Genomic DNA, 22,815 nt, shown 5'->3' with positions numbered 1-22,815 from the left:
TGTCAACTCTGAGTACAGGTATAGACAGGTAGATCTGTGATTATGGGCTTTGGAGAGATACCTGGCCCAGAGGTACACAGATGTTAGTTGAAGGTATAGTTATGTTTTGAAATAAATCTTTACTGATGGCTAAAGATGGATTTAATATTTGCTTTATGGATAATTCTAGTCAGTTAACCTCTCTAGTTTTCTAACTTAGTATTTGAAAACTAAGTAGTTCTGTTTTGAGATATTAAAGGTGAAAGGTGGTGACTGCAGGACTAATTGTAAGGGAAAAGGCCTAGTTTCCTTGGTCAAGTTATGAGCAATTCTGAAGGATATAATCCTCAGCTTTGTGCTTGCCATATGCAATAAAAATACAAAATGAAAAATAAAACAAATGGTGACAGGGAACTGAATGGCAAAGAAAACAAACAAACAAACAAACAAGAGGAAACAAAAAAAAAAATCCAGGGAGAAAGTAGTAAGAAAAGTAAGCAAAATCAACAACTTAAGAGAACATACAAGTTGAAATAAACAAAAACAGAATAAAAAACTGAAACAATTAAGATGAATCAAATCACTTAATAGATGTAAAAAATAAATTAAAATAGGCTGAATTAATGCAAGCAATATATTTTAACCAAAAAATTTTATTGTGATTTTTCTCATTCTAAAAGAAATAAAGAAACACTTGAAAAATAGAGATAAACAGAAAATAAGAAAATTTAAAAAAATAGTTTCACCTTCCAGGAGGAAGCATTGCTAACATTTTGGTACATATTCTTCCAGGTTGGTTTTTTTCTTCTGTATATGCTACAGAATATACAGAATATATACATCTTATATACCACACATGTCTATGGTATACATGCACACTTATCATAAATGTATATACTGTAAAAATATACATGTATATATACATGAGCAAAGAATATAAAGTATAGGTCTTCACATATATGCATTAAATATAACCTCTAAAATTCTAATAGAGGATAAAAACTAAATTAGAAGTGATGGTATAAGTAAAGTAAGTTTAATTCCCAAGCCAACATACTCAGGGATCTTCCGGCCATTGGAATTAGGACTCCTTGAAACATTCCCTGGGCCTCCCTTCTCGGAGTTAGATTTCCCTGCAGGGGATCTTTAGCAGATGTCCTTTGAGCTGAGAGCAAAAAGGGCAAAGGGCATGACCCTTGCCCTCTAGCTGGGTCCCTCTATTCTCTTAAGCAGCTGTTGGAGATACTTATCAGCCTTCAAAGGCTGCCAGAAGGGAATCCCTGCTGGGTGCCCCCAGGCACGTAGGAGTCCCCTTTCTTTGGGGAGTGTCTCTCTTCTACAAGCCAATCTACCCAACACGTGCTGAGCCCCAGGACAGTATATAAAACTCTTTCATATGCACCATCTCATCTGATCTTCACAACAACCCTATGAATCTGCTGAGGCAGGTATTATTCCTAGATCTTTCTTTTTCTTTCTTTCTTTTCTTTTCTTTTTTTTTTTTTTTTTTTTTTTTTAAGGGATTAAGTCACTTGCTTAAGAATACAAACAGCTACTAAGAGGTGCAGCCAGAACTCAAACCTGCATCTTTGACTTCAAGTCCTGTGATCTTTGCTCTACATGTTCAGGGCCCCCATGCCCTCTGCTTCTGAGTAAATGGATAAAAGTGGGATTCTGAGTTTCTCAGGCTGAAAGCCACACCTGCACCAGTTCCTCCTCCATCCTGAGATTTTGAGTCTTCTTGGAATGTTTTTTTAAAGGCCTAGGTGGATCTCAGTAACAGCACAATAAACATTGGTTGGAAAATAAACAGATATATTTTGCACTTGGACAGTCTTTGTGAAATATATCAGAGTTGATCTTCTTTAGAAGTTGGATTCCAAGATATTTTATCTCTTTCAGATCTCAAAATGATATTCCTATGCCTTTAATTAATAGGACAATGCATTATAAATCAGGCTTTAGCAGTATAAAAACAACTTACTAACTTAAATTGAAATAAAATAAGCTATTGGGATAAGGATGCAAAGGTAGACACAAAAAGGGAAAATGTCCGATACTGGGCCTCAAGAGGCCTGTGAGTAGAAGGGTAACAGGTTTACAAAGGTGGGAATGAGGACATTTCTTTAATAATTACTCCTGGAGTTTTCCCAATCTACACTGGCTCTTTTTGCACTTTCTTTTTTTTTTTTTTTCTTTTTAAAGATTTTATTTATTTATTTGACAGAGATCACAAGGAGGCAGAGGCACAGGCAGAGAGAGAGAGAGGGAGAAGCAGGCTCCCTGCTGAGCAGAGAGCCCAATGCGGGGCTCGATGCGGGGCTCGATCCCAGGACCCTGAGATCATGACCTGAGCTGAAGGCAGAGGCTTAACCCACTGAGCCACCCAGGCGCCCCTCTTTTTGCACTTTCTTAATGAAATACTTGGAGTTACGTAACATAGATTGATCAGATTCCCTTACTTTGTCTTTTGCCTTATATTGCTGACCTATCTTTTCCTTAATATATTAACAGAGAAAGAAATAAGGCATCTGACCACATGAGTTTAAATGCAGAGCTCAAACTCTCTAGAACAGTGGTTCTTAAATCTATGATACAGGTGAACTCATTCTTTAAACAGGTATCCACAGGGAAGTCCGAGAAATAAAATAAAAGCAGAGCTGGTGTCTCGGAAGTTGGGGGAGAGAAAATTGCCACCTCCCGAGATCCTCACATCTTTGCTGAAGATGGGTCTAAACCCTAGGATCTGAAGCCAGTGGAATCTTTCAGTTTCATTTTCTATGATATAGTACAACAATGAGATACAGAATACATTCTATGTTTGTTACTGGCTTTGCTAAAATGTAGAGCTTGGGGCAGTAAGGGACCTCAGTGGCACATAAACAAAGCAGCACAGAAGTGGTAAGTGGGAAAACCAACCTGTTTCTATTTTTCTTCTAAATTTTTCATTATGAACATAATTCCATGAAAAAATAAATGTTCTGTCATTTTCAGAATTTAAAGAATGGGATGAGAAACTTTTAAAAACATTGTAAATTGCATTATATCTCTTTGATTTGTGGTTTAGCTCTGCCATCCATCACAATGGTTGGAGATAGAAAGAGACTTTTGATCATCAATCTGTCCTCCTGCTCTTGTCAGTGCTTGTGTTCTGAGATAAACATAATCTGTTTCTATTATTTATTTTTCTGAAAAGGTCTGAATAACTTGAAATATAGATGCTTACGTTTTATGCATATACTCTGTAGAACTGAATGGCTTTGGAACTGCTCCTTGTGGCTAAAATCTGGCCAATCAGAAATTGAAAGAATAAATTTTACATATACATGTATTATATTGTGAAGTAACCCTTAGGGTGTTTGCTTTCTATTGTACTAGAGGATTTTGAATTTTTTGTACCTTGACAAATCACATGGTAAGACTACAAAGCTTTTGTGAAAATTACATTATTTCTAAAGTGCTCCTTTTATTAGGAACACAGGCTTTTTTTTTGGGGGGGGGGTAATGTATGATACTCAGCATTCCTCTGCCTGTGTGTAAAAGCTAGATATCTTGGAGGGAGTTTTAGTTGAGCTTGAACATGGTTTTTTTGTTTTTTTTTTTTTTCTCATTTGTAAATAATTTTTAGCTTTACCCTCATACGGTATATAGTTTCTTTCTACATTCAACCACATTCTCCATTTACCTTCTGCATTTTCCCAGTATTGACAATTTTACACATCCAAGTTTTCCAGAACTTGACTCCAGTTAAACATCTCTTGAAATCTCCCATAGATTTCAAGAGATATCTTTATAGCCAAGAGAAATTTAGGGAACACTTACCTCATTCTCAATTTAATAATTACTTCGTTGAGAATCAAAAGTCCTCTAAAGTTATTTTCATTCTACATAAATACTGACTTTGTATATGCAAGAAAAGTTAGAAATATAGGCATATAATATGAAATGTTTTGTCTTTGAGTATTTTCGGAAAATTTTATGAGAGTAACTTGTTTGGAGAGCATATGGGGTGTGAACACCTAAGGAAGAGGGCATGATTCAGGGGCAAACAATTCCTGTAAAGCAAGTAACTGAAGGAATTTATCATATAGAGAATACACAGAACTTGAGTTGACCATATAAGAAAGAGCTTCCATGTTTTTATATAGACGGAATCGAAGTTACTTTTACCATGAATTTTTATTCTCCAACATACTCCTTTGGCATTAGATGGCCTATGTGATCTTATCGCTAACCCTCCTCTTTTTGGTCCTTACAGTGGAGAAAGTAATTCCTAATATGGCTATATTAAGGGAGTCTTGTTAAAATAAATTTAAAAATGGATATGAAAGTAAAAAAAAAAAAATAAAAAGAACACAGATAATGAGTTTATCCCATGAAAATGACTCAAACAGGGTTTCTAGTCCTTTCTAAGTACAGATAAGTGTTACATCACCATGAACGTTCTGAAATCCTCAAATAACCTGATATTCCAGGAAAAATTCTGGCTTCTCAGATCAAGATTAAAGACAGGAAATGACTCAACATCATCGAAAGAAGGTATAGATCAAACTTGAACACAAATTCTATTTTCAGTTGAGGAGGTCTTATTGCTAAAGCATGCTTCTGTTCGCAAGCTGGACACACCAAGAAAGCCTACATATTGTAACCTCTTGCTCTCAGGAGAGAACATGTGTATATAATCACATGGGATCCATTATAATGCTTCTGTTTTGCATGCAATCAGATGGTTATGGGTTTTTATACAAGAATTTCCGTTTGAGGCTAGCCTTTGTTCCTGGTGTCATATGCAGTTCCTCTTAAAATATTTATTGCAATTACTTATGATTCCTTAATGTGAGGTTCTGTTGAGCAGTAACCGCCATCTCTCATTTTGTTACTTACACAGCTTCCAACTCTACTTTTAACACAGACTTCATTTTTCAGAGTAGATTTAGGTCTTCAGCAAAATTGAGGTGAAAGGACAGAGATTCCCCATATATCCTTCCCCCCCCCCCCCCGGCATGGAGAGCCTCCCTCACTGTCAACATCCCACACCAGAGTGGACCATTTGTTACAACTGATGGTCTATACTGACACATCATTATCCCCCGGAGTCCATAATTTACATTAGAGTCCACACCATAGAATGTTGCACATTCTATGGGTTTTGACAGATGTATAATGACATGAACTTACCATTAAAACATATAGTACTTGCCTAAAAATCCTCTGAGCTCCACCTGTTCATCCCTCCACTTCCTTAGTCCCTGATAACCACTGATAACCCTGATCTTTTTACTCTGTCTCTAGTTTTGCCTTGTCCAGAATGACATATAGTTAGAACCATGGCTTTTCAGGACAACTATACTCAATTAAAATGGAAAATATTTATTTTCAAATCATATACTAATTTTTAAATTGATGACTACTTTAAATATTAAACATTAGTAACAACTGTATATTTTATACTCAGTATATAAGACATAGAACTACATTTTTTTTTTTTAAAAAAAAAAAAAAAAGATTATGTTCTTTACCTGGTAGCTGCATCCAATTTCAGGGGCCACTTTCAGGTCCTGGAAGAGGCAATTTATTGTCTTGACTCTGCATACATAGTTTCCCTGCTTTCTGCTTCTCTATTCCTGGATGAGATACCTGCTGAGAAAAAAGACAAGTAAAGCTAAAATACTTGAAACACTTTAAGATTCACTTTTCGATTTTCATCTCCTTTTCTGTCAAGATAGGAAAACTTGAATTGTACCAGGGGCCTAACCCCTTAACAATTTCCTGCTTCACTGGAATTTAGAAGACTTGAAATTTAAAATGGGTTGCTTCGGGCTGAATTTTTAATTACTTATTTTAGGTAAGCCTTCCTGTTCTTCCAGACCAAACTTTGAATGATTTGTGGTCACGACTACTCTGGCTGCTGTGAAATAAGGTGACAGGCAGGCCTTGTTTTTTTTTTTTTTTTTTGTCAGAAGTAACCATTACAGACCCTGTTAGGTTGTGGTCATTTCTCCTCTCCTACATAGATGGTGTTCCAGTCCCAGAATGTGAAGTCTTAAAATGTCATAATAAGAAATCCATTTTCCTTTGAGCAGCTAATCAAGTTTCCCTGTCACAATTTGTAAACATCATTATAGTGACAAACTGCTTGGGAGAAGTCCTAAGGAAGTGTGGAAACAGTTCTATGTGTGAGCTATGCTAACTGTCAATTCCCAAGTGGTAAGTGTAGATGCCTGAGGCAAGACAGTGAAAACACTGAAAGACAGGTGGAGTAGTAAAGGAACAAAAACACTAATTTTAACATCACTGTTTACACCAAAAGCAGTTCCACTGTAATAACAGAAGTCCCTTAAATTTTGTTTCAAGTATTTATAATGCAAATACAACTTGTGAATTTTGGTTAGAAATTTGTCATTTAGTTTTTCTTTTTATCAATGGAATGTCATTTGGTTCTGAGAATAATTTTAAGTGCTGTGTGAAATGAGGAAGTCAGAAAACCAAGGGGCATTATTACCTGGGGAGGAAGTGGTTTAGGAAACTTGTCAATCACAGTCGTGACTAAGGAACCACTTTGGCCACCATTTCCGATCTTTACCAGCCGTTATCTGGGGAAGGGCAGATGGTGGTGTCCAAGTTAGATACCACAGCAATGAAAACTGCTTGGGATTGGAGATGAGAGAGCAGGATCAAAGTTGTGTGTCTATACAGTGTTTTAATTTTTAAAAAAATTAACTTTAAAAAATACTTGCAATATTTAGTAATCAGTCAGTCCTAAAATGCAGATGTTCTATGATAGAAAAAAGTATACTTTATAGAAAACACATAAAAATAAATAATGTTAAGCTATGTTCAAAAGGAACATAAAATAATCTAAAATAATCTAAAATAAGTCAGCTAGTCGGGCACCTGAGGCTCACTCAGTTGTGTCTGCCTTCAGCTCAAGTCGTGATCCCAGTGGGATCTAGCCCCACAGGAAGCCTACTGCTCCCTCTCCCTCTCCTCCTAACTTGTGCTCTCTCTTTTCTCTCAAATAAATAAATAAAATCTTAAAAATAAATAAAATGAAATAAGTCACCCAGAATTATACGGCAGACAGAACAGTAGATTGATAAAATAGACAGAAGGAATAGATAGAACATTAAACGCATAAAAAAGAAATGTCTGGGCAAATAATAACTTGCCAGAATATAGTCAAAAGGTTAGAAGCATGTGGAGGTATGGTCTAATATAGCTCACTTTACAAATCAATTTCTAACAGATTGTGAGTGTTCTCAAAAATCTCAAAGTATAGGATATTTTTATAAGGATCATTACTTACTGCAGATCCTGGCACAAGTCCCGTTTCTTTCTTTTAAATACAACAGGGTGAAAATATGTTCTCTGAACAGTTGGCTCTAGAATTCCTTTTAGGGAAGCACTGCTCTTGTTTCTGCAATATTCTTTGGGGCAGGTGTGACCCTGGAGATAAGGGTATTGGCAGGAGTAACAGAAAAGAAAGAATTGTGGGGCTTCTGTGAACCTGTGGTGAAGAGAGGGAAGGAGCAGAAAAGGTGGTGGCAGTGGTGACATGCGGACTCAGAGAAGCCGGACAGGCTTGCGGCTGGGGACCTACTGGTGATGAATCTGCCAGTTATAGTCAGTTGGGGAACTGGCTGAAACAGCTCCTGGAGCCCCCCAAATCTCCAATCAAATTTTCCTATAGCTAACAGGCTTGACCTTGTTGCTGCTTTGAGAGAGGGATTAGAAGAGGCATGTTTGTTTGACATTTGAGATAATACCAGGACCAACATATAAAGACAGCAATGACAGAGCATACACCCCCCCCCCCCAAATTAACTTGAGTCAGAAAATCCCATTGGAAGAGATTGTAAGAATTTAAGGCACACCTCCACCTGCTTCATTCTCAGGAACTTGGATAGATTTAGGGAAGGTTTTGCATTTCCACAATCCATGGACTGGGAGTTTGAATCCATTTTATTTAGATTTTAAGGGACTAGGAGGACACTGTGGTTACATAATAAAGTGTGATCTCTTTGACAACTGAGTGTGAAACTTCAGAAGGGGCCTCTATGTCCATGTTTTGGTTGGATTTTCTTTTTCATATGGATATGTAGAAGATCTTCGCATATTACGAACACAAATCCTTGGTCAGTTATACACACAGCAAATGATTTCCTACCTTTTGGCTCTTCTTACTTTATTGTTTTTATAATATCTTTTAATGCACATAAGTTTGAAACTATCATGAAGTTGAGTTTTTTTTTTTTAGATTTTGAGCTTGCAGGGTGTTAAGAACTCCTTCTCAACTTTGAAGTCATAGAGATATGATCCCATACTGCTTCAAAAACTAACACATTTTTTAGTCTTTAATCCTTCTAAAATTGATTTCTGTGTCTCATGTAAGGTATAGATGACATTTTACTTTTTTTTTTTTTTTTTGGTAATAGATGTGATGGAAATGGTTATCTTTGTCATACAATTGCTTTTATCTTAAAGAGTATTCTTTCAATATTTCGCCAGTAAGTGTTTTAATTTTCTTTTTATCCTTTTTCAGGTTAAGAAGTTCCTCTCTCTGTTTTTCTTGTTTTGTCTGACATTTTCTTGTTTGTCTGTATTTCTCATGAAAGATACTGAATTTGGGGGCATCTGGGTGGCTCAGTTGGTTGAGTGTCTGACTTCTGATTTTGGCTCAGGCCATGATCTCAGGGTGGTGAGACAGAGCCCATGTGGGGCTCTGCCCTGAGCATAGGACCCTGCTTAAGATTCTTTCTCTCTGTCCCTCTCCTTCTCCCCTGCTTGGATGCTCTTTTTCTCTCTCTCTTAAAAAAAAAAAAAAAAAAAAAAAAAGATACTGTATTTTATCAAATCCCCTTTTTGTATTCATTGAGGTGATACCTTAATTTTCCTTTTTTTATTCTATTAGTATAGTGAATAATAGCAACAATTTTTCTATTATTAATTTCATCCTATGATTTTGGAGTGATTCCAGTTGGTTCATGATATATTATTTCTTTTAAACCATGCTGTGCTCAATTTTCTGACTTTATGCTTGTAAGTGAGATTGGTAATTTTTTTTCCTGGTTTTTCCTTGATATCACAGTTTGATAACTCCATAAAAGGTAACATGGAGGACACTTTTTTTTTCTATTCTCTGAAAGCTTGGGCACAATGAAAATTAACTGCTATAAAGTCATTTGGGCCTGATGTTCTCTTTGGGGAAAGATTTTTAACTATTGATTTAATTTCTTTAATGGTTATAGACTATTCAACATTTCACTTACTTCTTGTGTTAATTTTGAAATTTTCAGTTTTTAGGAATTCATTTATTTTGTCTTTATTTTCAAAACATTTGATGCTAATTTTGCTACTAATAACTCATCATTATGTGTTTAATTTCTGCAGCATTTATAGTTATGTCCCTTTTTATTACAAATATCTTTTTTATATTGTGTCTTTTGATTAACCAAGGCATAGGTTTTTATGTATTATCGATTTTCTCAGACCTTTTCAACTTTTGGCTTTGTTGATTATTTTTGTTGTTTTTTAAAATTTTCATTGTTATGATTTTATCTTTGATATTTCTTTCCTTTGATTTCCTTTGTGTTTGTTTTTCTATTCTTTTTCTAAATGTTTGAGCTGAACTCACTAATATTGGTGTTTTTACTTTTCTAATGTAAATGCTTCATGGTGTGTACTAAACTCTAAATTCCACTGTAACTGTATCAACCATTTTTTTGTTTTTGTTTTGTGTCTGCTTTGTCTTTTTTATCTTCTTTTAGACTGAATTCAGCCTTTTTTTTTTTTTTTTTAAGATTTCACTTATTTATTTGACAGACAGAGATCACAAGTGGACAGAGAGGCAGGCAGAGAGGGAGAGAGAAGCAGGCTCTCCGCTGAGCAGAGAGCCCGATGCGGGGCTCGATCCCAGGACCCTGAGATCCCAGGACCCATGATCTGAGCTGGAGGCAGAGGCTTAACCCACTGAGCCACCCAGGTGCCCCTGAATTTAGTCTTTTTAAAAATCATTTTACTTTTTCTTCTCAACTTATTTAGTGGGTCATGCTTTTTGTGCCTATTCTTCTAGAAGTTCTTCTAATTATTTTAACCTGCATATTTAACAAAGTTTTGAATTGTGAAAATATTTACTTCCCCTTGGAAAATAAAAAAAATAAAAAGAATCTGAGAATGCTTTAATTCTGATCATATCTCCTTTCCAATTTACATAGCATTGTTAGCTGTATTTTATTTCTATATATATATATTTTTTTTTTGGTATGGCTAATAACTTTTTTTTTAATTGTACTTATTTATTTGACACACAGAGATCACAAGTAGGCAGAGAAGCAGGCAGAGGGAGAGAGGGGGAGGAAGCAGGCCCCCTGCTGAGCAGAGAGCCCGATGCGCAGCTCGATCTCAGGACCCTGAGATCATGACCTGAACTGAAGGCAGAGGCTTAACCTACTAAGCGACCCAGGCGCCCCTTTCTATATTTTTAATGCCAGAAATTAATATTATTATTATTTTATACATTGAATACTTGCTTAGATTTAATCACAAATCTAACAATATCTTTACTTATAGCTCCTTCTTGCTTCCACATCCGCCCTCCAGGATTATTTTCACTCTGCCTAAAATACAGTTAGACTTTCCAATAGAAAGGATTTTCGGAGATACACTTTCTGGTGATTTTGGGTGTTTTGTACATTGTCTTTCTCTGTTTTGTGCCTCTTCTTTCTTAAAGAGTTTCACTTTTATTTACTCAAAAAGAAGCCGGTAATCATTCAAAAGAGAACTTATAGGGCGAGAAAGGAGGAGGAATGAGGATTTTTTTTAAATCTAAAGAGTACAGAGGTTCTCTTCAGGATGACAAAGAAGTTGTGGAAGTGGATGGTGATAATGGCTGCACAATGTTGTGAACATACCTGATAACACTAATGTGCATGCTTGAAAATAGTCAAAATGACAAATTTTGCTATATATATTTTGAAACACACACACACAGACACAGTAGGCTCGAAAGATGGATGGCCCATATTCAAACTGTCTGTCTTTTCTAACAAAAGAACCACAGGCAAGGAAATTAACCTTGCTTTGCCTTTGTCTTCTCATCGGTCAAATGGAGAGATACAATTACATCCCTCAAAAGGCCTTAACGAGGACTGAATGAGTTAGTACATGTAAAAGGCTTTAAATATTTTGCCAGTTCCTAGTCACCATTAGGTATTACTATTTTTCTTTGTGTGCCATATAAATGTATCACTATCCTGTGATAGGAATGAGAACACAGGTCTATAGGGAAGTCATATACTCACCCAGAGGTTAAACACAATATTATAACCAAAAGTCTTCAGTTCTCCCCTGAAATCTTGGCTGTAGACCCATTGATTTTAACCAATTCAGTCCTAATTTCTACTTCTCTGCCATGTTAAGAGATATGAAACTACAACTGGACAACTATTATTTTTCTCCAACTATTTGCTTACTTAGCTTCTGTGACTTTAATGCCATTATTAAAAAACCGAGTTTCACACATTTTATAATTTTGTGTTTATGGTAGTTTTTGAAGTGAAAGTCTTCCTACTGATAGGGTAACTGTCATTCTACTTCCTGTTGGTTTAGTAGTTTTCAGAAAACAACACATCTTTGGCTACCTTTTGATTCTTGTAACAGCCTGACGGTGCTTGTGAGGATGCTAATTTTTGGCTATTTTATATATTTGTTTATAGTTCCAAACAAAGGAGTATATTTTTCCTAGACTGTAATGCCCAGTACATTTGTATTCTTTCAAAAAGACTTCATTTTCTTTGTTGTGGTAAGAGTAAAGAAAAAATAAAATTCAATATATCACTGTAGTTTATAAAAGATATAAACTTACCTAGCTTCTTAATCTACAGATCTTATTGGTTATATAGTATATTTTGAATATAGTTAGGTAATCTGTAAGTATTTATTCAATGTAAATAAATTAATGTTATCTCTCTGTTCTTTAAAAAAAAAACCATTTAGCTGCACTTATTGAAATTGATAACTATTTCTCAGGCAGTTCAAGCATCTTTTAAAAGTATATAGAATGTTTAAAACACTTAGACATTATAAACTGAAAATATTCTATAATGTTCATGAAATTTACCTAACTGGCTGATTTGGAAAAAAAAAATGTTTTTAATTTCTCTAATCGCATTTTCAAAGTGGAAATTACAGTGAAATCAGAAAGTAATTTAATTGACTGGGTCAGAGCCTACCAACAGAAAACAACTAATCAAGTGTCCATGAAACATTTAAAAAATACACTTCATACAAGGCCACAAACAATGACATTTTCCTCCTTGACATCAAGGACTCCACAAAGACACACTTCAAATACTCCCTTTTTCTCAGCTAGCCATCCACTTCATGTTAAGTTCCTCTAGGAATATTTCATCAAGCTGGAATATAAAAATATCTTTTAGCATCAAGAACTTCATATTTTTTAATAATAAGATTTTTTAATTGGCTCTTCAGCTTTCATATTTAAAATAGGGCAACACTTTGTAACAACTCAAGAGCTGACATATCTTTTGGTGACCGAATATAAGAAATGCATGGAATCCAACCTTTTAAAGTTATAAATAGAGCAAAATCTAGTTGCTACTGATTTTCAAACCAATTAAAATTATGCCCTAAAAGACCTGATGATGTCTATTGCATACTGCTGGTTTTACTCATGTAATATTTTAAGGACAAATTAAGTATGATATTCATCCCTAGGAGAGATTTTGTACTGGTTGTTATAGTTTTTCTTGTTGTTGCTGTTGTTTGTTTTGAGACCTAAGAATCTGGATGACACCCCCATCACCCCACTGAGAACATATAGTATGTTAAAATAGAAGAACCATGGAAAAGTCAATTTTCCCAAGTTTGTCTGCTTCATCTTCAAGGTAGATTTAGATAAGGTAGATCACTAAAGTCTAAATCTAGGAAATTCCATGATTCTAAAATTCTGGACATGAGTTTTTATTTTTTCTACTGCAGTTTAATAAAACTGTAAAGTAACATTTTTCAGTGATGTGGTTGATTAACTAGCATAGTAAAGACAATTGGAGCGGGTCTTCATGGCACAAATCTGAATGTTATTATCACTGATATATTTTTCTTATTCTATTTTACTGTGACTTGGAAATCATACATTTTTACCTTAAAATGATAATGGTGTAAAAATAAATCCTGCTTTTGGTAGTTACTTCTCTTACTACTTTTACTGTTAGAAATATAAGTGTTCTATGTAGTAGGTAGCATTAATATTCAGGTATGCATTTACACAATATGTTATGTCTGTCAGTTTGAGACTTTTAGTTTGAAGAATTAACATTGAAGACATTTCATGACAGCCATGTTATTTTAAATGTAGAGAGAAAATATGAATTTCCCCAATGAATGCTCCCTTGTTTTATGGGTAAAGAAACAGACTGAAACACATCAAAAGAACGCAGGCTTTGGAGAAGGTGCACTGTAGACTAATACCCATCTAGTTTCCTGGCCCACGTTTTTAGATTTGTTTCCTACCAAAAACCATGGCAGAGACAGAGTTTCCTTGCTAGCATGTTGAATTTGTGAGTACTTTCTTTCCTACTCGGCTTTTCACTGAGAGTGAGACATTTCGAGGTCTCAGATTTACAAAAATGGGAGTTCTAGTTCTAATTTTTTACTTTGCTTAGGCCCAGGACCTGATGTCTTGCCCCTCACAGACACTTAAACCAAAGTCCCAGGGTTTACTCTTTCACATCAATCACTCATGGACAAGAGTAGCTACCCGTCTGGTTCATTTACTGCATTCGTTTTCAACTCTCTTTTGTTTTGGACTCCTGTAAACTCTCCTTTCTCAGGCTTTCAACCATGCATTCAGGTGAATTTTATCTAGCATTTCTGGGTGTCTCATTCTGGATAATTTTTAGCTCATGATAGTCTACTATCTCATCATCTGATGTCATAGGGTTATTAATGGCTGTTTCCTTAAATGCTCCAAAAGCCAAACGAAGCTTTAGAATGACCTCTTTTTGGGAAAAATGTCACTTTCCTCCTTGGATTCTCCTTGAAAGCAAGTATAGTTGTAGTAACAATTTATTGAATTCTTACTATTCACAGTCAGTGCTTCAGTTATATTATTTTATGCAACCCTCACAACAAAACTGAAAGGTTGGGTTTATATACATTTTGTAGGGGACATAACTGAAACTAAGGTCACACAGCAGGCAAATGGTAAGTGAAAGCCTACTTGATGCAAGGGTCCTTCCTCTTAAACACTTATCTATATTGTCCACCAAAATAATTGCTTTCAAGAGACAACATTATTTGACGTGTATTATCTGCTGATTATTTTTCAAAATAGAAAGCCTTTTTATATTTGGCCTTAGAAACGCTATACATGTATATGTATGCCTACGTGTACATGTGTGTTTTCTTAATGATGATCTCGTCCCATTAATATTTTTTTAATACATTTGATGATTTTAAAAAAATGTTCTCCCTAATAATGTTTTCTAGAGAGATGTTAAAAGTCAATCAGTGCATGTTTAATTTTAACGATAATTTATTCTATACATTAGAAGTACGTTCTTTCGTGGCAATGCCGGCTATGCCTTAATGACTTACGGTTATCTGCAGCATAATCTCTGTGATTTTTAGTCTATCACTCAAAGCTTTCATCAACTAGTCCCACTCCTTAACAGCCCCTTTCCCAAACATTGTTCTATGCTTTTGCAGTGAGAGAGGAGTCATGAAGAGCTGATTTTAATTTAGTAATTGAATGGATTAGGGCTAGATGCTGAGATAGAGAATGTATGAGGTGAGGACAGGACTGGGGACAGAAAGAAAACACAAATTCAGTATTGCACATTGTGTCAGCCATGGTGGGACATCCAAGTGGAGATGTCTGGTTCTAGAGAAAAGGAGAGAGAATGTTGGGTTATATCTTCCAAATAACAGTGAAGTTCCTGGGCATTAGCAACTGAGTATGTATTTGATAATGACCTAATTCAGTGACTTGCTCAGTATGTTCTCTCTGTCTAGCATTGGAATCCTATTTATAGGTTACTTCTGTGTATTTCCAGAACACTTCACTTACCCATGCCTTAGCTATGACATTGTATAACTTTGCTCTGATCACACTCTATTGACATCTCTTACTTAATTTTCTGCTCTCCCTGTCAGACTCTGTGTTCTTAGAGAGCAGGGAGACAAGACTGTCTATTGTTGTAAATGGCACCTGGTATTAAATACATACTTGCGGAATATATTAGTAGACACTTCCTAACTATATTTCTAGTTCAATATGGTATTATGAAAGTACATAAGATAAAGAATCCAGAAAATTGTTATGGGGAAATAAGTAGTAAAAAAAAATAAATAAATAAGGGTGTTCTTTATTGACTAGTTCAGGAGGAAAGTACCATGAAAGTATAAACGTCATGAAATGTACTTGTTTGGAATTATTTCTTACTATTTAGCCTGAAAATGAACTGGAATAAGCTCACTGATTTCTGCTCTTATTCTGCGTTAGTGCTTTACACACTCCAGGTCTTTATTCATTTTTCACAAGGTTAAAAGTGTTACTTGGAATTGTACAGAATGTTCTTCCACTGCTATGAAAGGAATGCATGTTGGTCACTCCCATTAGCATTTATCAAAGTTTATATGTACCTAACTCAATGTAAACAAAATGCCTCAAATTCCCGCTTCTTACAAACCTTGTTTAGTATTAATAGTTTCACTATTTAAATGATACAAAAATACACATGCTTTAAAACTATATGAGTTGTTTTAAAATGTCAAGAAAGGTAAAGTTTATGTAGTCTGCCACTTGCTTAATGCCTATAAAATCATTTCTGCTGGAGATATGGAGTTGTTTTCCATTATATTAATATTGCATGAATAAAAATCCAAGCTTTTTAAATCACAAGTTTTGTAAGGTGTTCATTGGCCTGGAGCAGGATAAATTCAGACAAATATTTATGGTGCCAAGAGTTGTGTATATAAATATTCTTCCTTGAAAATGTTTCCAGTGTACTGTTAAACTGCCAAGGTGATATAATTTAACAGGTAAAACAGTGAATAGAGAGCCAGGGGTCACTGAGTTTGAATTCTTTCTCCATTCCCACTCTAATATATGATCCTGAACCATTTGGAGCTTTCCAAAGTCAAATTCCCGCCTCGCAAAATGGCAAAAAATTAACCATATAGTCGTTGGGAGATGAGGCCAGGGTCCCTGGTTACAGAAACTTTTAAAATCTGGAATTATTAGAATGCAGAAATTCGTAACACTGCCATTTGTGGGGAAAGTGATTTGCATTTATTTTTAATCTTCACACTTGCAAACTCTAAATGTCGTAACACTGGTTACCATATCTATTGACTGCCTGATTGATTCAGACATTGTCCCTGGTGCTCTACGGTTTTCATGTACTTTCTGTAACAAAACTTTGAAGCAGGTATTATTATTATTCCCATATTAATGGGATTAATATTATATGATCTCATGTGCCCAAGATGTCCCAGTTGGAAGGTGGTAGAATCAAGAATGAAACCCATGTCATTCTGAAGCCAGAAGGCCCGGTTCTCACCCTCTATGGCACCTTGCTTCCATGTTTTGCAAATGAGGTATGTGAAGCTTAGAAAGGTCAAGCATTTCACTGAAGATCACAAGCTAACATGCCAGACTGCAATGAAAACCCGGCGTGTTTGACGAGGGAGCCCTAGCTATTTCTGTTACTGCTTCTCTAATAATATTAATGTGCTTGGTATCTTTGGTACCACCTTTCTTTATTGGATTACCAGGATAATTGGAGTCAGTGTTCTGCTGAATGCCCTGACCTCTCTAATCTCAAAAAATCCAATCTTGCTAATGAATTCTACTTTAGTGGATATGAAGGTGGATTATGCATCAAAGGTGAAACCGGTGGCATTCCAATCTTTTTTGGAATTTGGTCCCTTAATGCTTAAATGAGGGGTTGGGATGGTAGAGTTTCTAGATTTTCAGCCTTCATTATAGTGTAGCCCCTTTGAGTGCAGTGAACATACTGATTTCATCTACTGAGGTACTGGTGCCTAACCTGGTGTCTAAAACTTTGTAGGTATACCAAAACTATTTGCGAACTTTTAAAAAAGTTGTGTTAAATTCTTTGACTTTGAGACTAGACCAAATGGATTTTCCACATGATTTCAATGCTTATGAAAATGGCAAGTATATTATTCCTTTTATAAGATGAAGGAAATCCTTTATAAGATGAAGGAAATATAGTTAACAAATGATTTACTTGAATTGTTTATTTTATCTTTGTTCACGAGGCAGCAAATGTAAGCGAGAGGCATGATGGAACTACTGGTAGGTCCATTTAAGAGTCATCTGTTCACTTCATGCACCTGAAGCTACCTGAACCAGTCACCTTGCTAAGACTGCTCAGAAGAACATACAGTATGATATTCCCAGAAAGCATAAAATGGTTAAATATTAAAGGTCCAAGAGAGTTGCAGCCAGAAGATATAATGATTATGATATATAGGTAGTTTCAGAAAGCCCAAGGATTTCAGCATAAATGGACTTATTTTAAATTCCGATTCCTCTTAAACAACATTCCCTTTTAGGTAGTCAGTGCTATGATTGCTTCTAAATTGATGGAATTTTCTCTAAGCACACTTTCACATAGATAAGACAAGAATTGAAACCTTCTTCAGGATTGGGTGACATACTGCTAGCAATGTTCAGAGCAAGCAGTAGTTACTTTTGAGTCCCTGCCCTTGGTGCCACAATATAGGCACCTTCCAGGTGGCCCCATGGTGCTGGCAGTAGGCAGAATAAGGGTTCCCTAAAGATCTTGCTCTAACCAGAACCATTGATCATGCTACATTATGTGGCAAAAGGGACTCTGCCGATGTAATTAGGATTACTGACCTTGAGATGGGGGAAAATTATCCTGGATTATCTGTGTGGGTCCAATTCAATCACGTGAGTCTTAGCAGTAGAGAACCTTTTCTGACTGTAGATGGAGAGAAGAATGTGAGGACTCAACTCACTATTACTTTCTTCGCCACAAGCCAAAGAAGGCAGGTGGCCTCTACAGGTTGGAAAAGGCAAGAAAACAGAATCTTTCCTGGAGTCTCCAGAAAGGAATGCAGTCCCTTTGATTTTAGCCTGCTGAGACCTGTGTTGGATTTATGATCTACAAAACTGTAAGATATAGATTTGTGTTAAATTGCTAAATTTGGGTGATTTGTTACTGTGGCGATAGGACACTGATACAGTATCTCTGTACATGATCTTTCCTAAGTCGCAGTGTACTGATATTTCATTACTGTCTTTTGAGTTGTATTTAGGATGTATTAAGTATCATGCTAAGGGGTGTGTGTGTGTGGGGGGGTCTAATCATCATGCAACAATGACCTTAAAAAAAAAACCAAAAAAACCCATTATGCTATTTTTTTCTATTTTACGCATAAGAAAACCAAGGCTTGGAAAGTTTAAGTAACTGACATAAATCACATATCCAGTGAGTGGTGTAAGTATTTGAAACCATGAGGTCAATCTGTAGTCAAAACCCATACTATACCATGCATATGTTAAAGTTTTAAGATTAATTTTCTTCATCAGAAGGCATTCAAAGGTGATGAAGTTCAAGTAAACGCAGACTTTGTCATGCTGGAAATTTAGTTATCTTATATATCAAATGATTTTTCCAGAATAGTGCCTGGTATATTACAGGCATTTAATATATGATAATTAAATAAATGAATGATTATTGTTGTTTAATTAAAATAGTGGGATATAGGTATATAATATTACACTTAATGCATTCCACATATATATTACAATACTCTGGACATGTATACGTATAGGAATTGGCATTTTTTCCTTTATAAAAGCATTTAGATGTTACTTTTTGCCACAGAAATCAAAGATTCTAATATATTTCTTCTGCATTTATAACATTCGAAGTTTTAATTATATATTATTTTAAAATGTGATTTGTAGGTCATTTGTGGTTTATTTTTATATTTAACATAAGTAATGAGAGTATATTTAATAAAGTAAAGAGATTAAAGTGCAGGAAATATAAATGTTGACATGAATGTTCTCATTAAAATATTAAAAAGATTACTGAACAATGCAAAGGAAATTAAATGACCTTTGTTTTTCAGTTAAGGTGTTTCATTTTCTTTTAAAAATTGTCAATAAAATTAGAGAGATAACAGAATCCAATTAAACCATGCTCTTTTCATTTGAAAAGTGTCCACTAATATTTAAATACAAACTTCTGAATAGTGCAACCTTATTCATTAATTAAGCTTCAGTCCATATTATTCCATTTTTGAGTGATTACTAGATGTTCCAAGGGAGACTGTGGAGCCACTGAAACTGCAATTTCATAAGGACATCAGTTATAACTAAACTGGTCCAGAGGATAATTAAACAAGAAACAAATTCTTCAAATAACCACCTCCTTCCAAATCTTTTATACAAGTTTTGACAAAGACTCCCAAATGATAGTGATTCCTTTGTTAATGAGAAAAGTAGTTCTCGTTCTTTTATTTAAATGACAAAGGTCAATATTTGGCAACAAAATAATCATAGGAAATTGAGAATGTTTTCTTGCGTTGTTTTAAAGATTTATTCATTTGAGAGAGAGAGAGAGAGAGAGAGAGAGAGAGCAGGAGCACGGGTATAGGAAGCGGCAGAGATAGTGGCAGAGGGAAAGGGAGAGAACTGCAAGCTGACTCCCTGCTGAGTGCATAGCCTGACACCGGGCTTGACCTCAAGACCCGGAGATCAGGACCTGAATCGAAATCAAGAGTCTGATGCCCAACTGGGCCACCTATGTGCCCTATTATCTTGCATCTATTTTTTTTATTTTTTAAAGTTTTTAAAAAGATTTTATTTATTTATTTGACAGCCAGAGATCACAAGCAGGCAGAGAGACAGGCAGAGAGAGGGGGGGGGGGAAGCAGGCTCCCTGCTGAGCAGAGAGCCCGATTCGGGGCTCAATCCCAGGATCCTGAGATCATGACCTGAAATGAAGGCTTAACCCACTGAGGCTTAACCCACGGAGGCTTAACCCACTGAGCCACCCATGCGCCCCGTTATTTTGCAATTAATAGAAAGATTTTGAGTAGCTATGAGCAAGATACTCAACCAGGAAATAAAGTAATTTTAAAAATACTTAGTTTTGGTATTAATAACATGCTAATTTATTTTAAATCCCTAATACTGTTATTAATACAATTATCCATATATTTCTATTATATAATCATACATAATTAAGCATAACTAATATATATATATAAATAACGTATTGATACCAAATAGAAGTGCAAATAGTTCCTGCTGAACGTGAAGGGGATCAAATATCTTGATTAGACAATTCATTTCATGATGACCAAATAGTCACAACTGTGGGGATACAGATGGATAGTTTTAGGAGATGGAAAAACAGAGGACATTTCAGATGGGAATACCCATAGTAATTTGAGGAATGCAAGTCAGAAATCCATTACAGAACCCAATCCAATCTGTGAAGTACCAGTACCCAGAGGGCAGTTATCAAAATGGACACAGAGCACAGGGAAAAGCAGCTGAACTACCGCAGGTCAAGTACTTCCTTTTCCCTGCGGGTGGCCAAGAAGGAGTGGTTTAGAATCAGATAAAAAGATCAGAGTTGGAGTTCAAGAAAAAGCGAATGCCTTGGCAAATAATTACATTTACCTTCGTCTTCTCCCTTCCGGCTTATCTCTGGGGAACCTGGTTTCTCTGCATTTCCAGCAGGATTCCTCTCCATGTGAGTACAGGATTCTTGCTGCTTCTACTTCTGGGACTTGACTTCCTAAATATCTTTTCTCTTTTGCCATCTTTTTCCTCATTTTCCTTTTTATCGCCTTTCTCGTGATTATAACTAAGTCAATTCTATCCATAACAACAATTCCCTAAGTCTTTCTGCTAATTTTAAAGAGAATCTAGTTGTTTCTTTTTTCAATCTTGCATACTTTTTTCATTCTCTGTAAATATTCACACACGTTTAACTCAAAGTTATTATTTTTTGTAAGTCTTGGTTTGCATAAACACTAAAATGAAGTAATCTTTAGATTAATTATGCTTTGCCATATACTTATCTCTGGTTTCCGTGAAGGAAAATGCCATTATTTTTAGTTCCTGATCTTAAAATAACTCATTTTGAAATGCTGTAAAACCTTAATGAATATCTAAATTCATATAAATTATTTAAGCTATAATTTCCTATACTAAACAGTCATTAAATTAACATACATCCTTAGATCTCTTTCCAGCTGTACAAAATTAGCTTACTTGAGTACTTTAGTTTATGATTTTAGGGAATGCAGAAAGTATTGCTTTTCTAAGTTGTATTCTAAGGTTAAAAACAGCAATTTGACTTTAAAATGCCATTTAGAATGTTTCCTCTAGTTAGTATTCATGTAACAGAAACTCAGTTTTTTCCCCAAGAATTCTTAAATTTCAAAACATTTCCTGATCTTCTCATTTACAGATGAGGAAACTGAAACGTAGAAAATTTGGATGATGTACTCAGGGTTTCAAAAAGAAGTCTGTATTTTGAGATATTCTCCATGTTCTTTCTTTCTTCTTTCCTTTAAGAAAGCAAGTGTGACAGAACTCTTTTGTCTGGATAGTAATTATGATTAAGAAAAAAAATCAAGCAATTGCAGTGATGGCATTTTAATATGAAAATATTACTTTAAATTTTAATTTTTAAATGGTGCAATGTCCAAGAATGTATAAATTCCACTATATGCCTGTCAGGTTGTCCCTGATTTTATTCTCCACTACACTCTTTTTCTGAGTATTTCAATCTCCAGGAGACATAACAACATAGGAGAATCATCTTCATCTCTTCCACTAAATGCGGTTTCTTTTGTCATATATTCCCTTTCTAGCCTCTAGATTTAGGCTTTTCTTTCTGTTTCTATCTCACATCTCTTACAGATTCTTTCCACAAACTTCACTCCGCTAGTTATTAATGTTTCCTCCTTGACAATTCCGTATTTCTCTTCTCTTGAAAGGGAAACCCTGCTGCCATCATGACTTTTTCTTTAGATTTCCTTCAGATCTCTCTTTTCGCCAGCTACCCAGTTCCCAGTTTGGAGGGAAACTGCTGCTGGCAATATTTCTTTCCTTTACTCTCTTGCTCTTTTTTGTTTTACTCAAAATACTCAGAATGTTTTCTGCATAATAATGATAGTAGGTATATTGTATTTATAAAGTACCCTTCATCTGGTAATCTCAATGTAATTTATGTGCATAAATTCATTAATAGTCTTCATTTTCCCATGATGTAGCGGATTGGTTTGTTTTTCCCCTGTGTGAGTGAAAGGGAAGTGAATAGAGAAGACAGAATTTGGGACTGCTGTTATCTAGAAGCTGGGCACAATGTGGAATAGGACAGGTCTTGGGGGAACAATACACCTATATTAAAAATTTATTTGACTTCACTAATATTAATATATTTTTTAAAGATTTTATTTATTTGACAGACGGAGATCACAAGTAGATGGAGAGGCAGGCAGAGAGAGAGAGAGAGAGAGAGAGAGAGAGAGAAGCAGGCTCCCTGCCGAGCAGAGAGCCTGATGCGGGACCTTGAGATCATGACCTGAGCCGAAGGCAGCGGCTTAACCCACTGAGCCACCCAGGCGCCCCACTAATATTAATATTAATATCAAGTGGAGTAAAATTACCAGAATTAATTTTATTTCAAGAAATCCAACTTTGGGTTTCCCTTCCCTTACTTGCACTTCTAGATTCATACAAGGTGTTTGGGGACTAGTAGATCACTGCCTGTGATCTGCTTGCTTGTT

At 35.4% G+C, this 22,815-nt stretch overlaps 2 long non-coding RNA genes across 2 annotated transcripts in view; one reads left to right on the top strand and one right to left on the bottom strand.

The window, feature by feature from the left end:
- Window positions 1-5,537: 5,537 nt before the first annotated feature.
- Window positions 5,538-22,815, bottom strand: part of LOC132002764 (uncharacterized) — a 70,013-nt gene continuing 52,735 nt past the window's right edge. The window contains exon 3 of the long non-coding RNA XR_009400006.1: window positions 5,538-5,619. This is a non-coding gene — a long non-coding RNA (uncharacterized LOC132002764). The remainder of the gene's footprint in view (window positions 5,620-22,815) is intronic.
- The window catches only part of LOC132002765 (uncharacterized), a 43,043-nt gene continuing 40,784 nt past the window's right edge, over window positions 20,557-22,815 (top strand). Inside the window, exon 1 of the long non-coding RNA XR_009400007.1 lies at window positions 20,557-20,768. This is a non-coding gene — a long non-coding RNA (uncharacterized LOC132002765). The remainder of the gene's footprint in view (window positions 20,769-22,815) is intronic.

The sequence above is a fragment of the Mustela nigripes genome, chromosome 15, assembly GCF_022355385.1.
Source record: "Mustela nigripes isolate SB6536 chromosome 15, MUSNIG.SB6536, whole genome shotgun sequence".
Classification (NCBI taxonomy): Eukaryota; Metazoa; Chordata; class Mammalia; order Carnivora; family Mustelidae; genus Mustela; species Mustela nigripes.
This window is presented reverse-complemented; position numbering and strand designations above follow the sequence as displayed.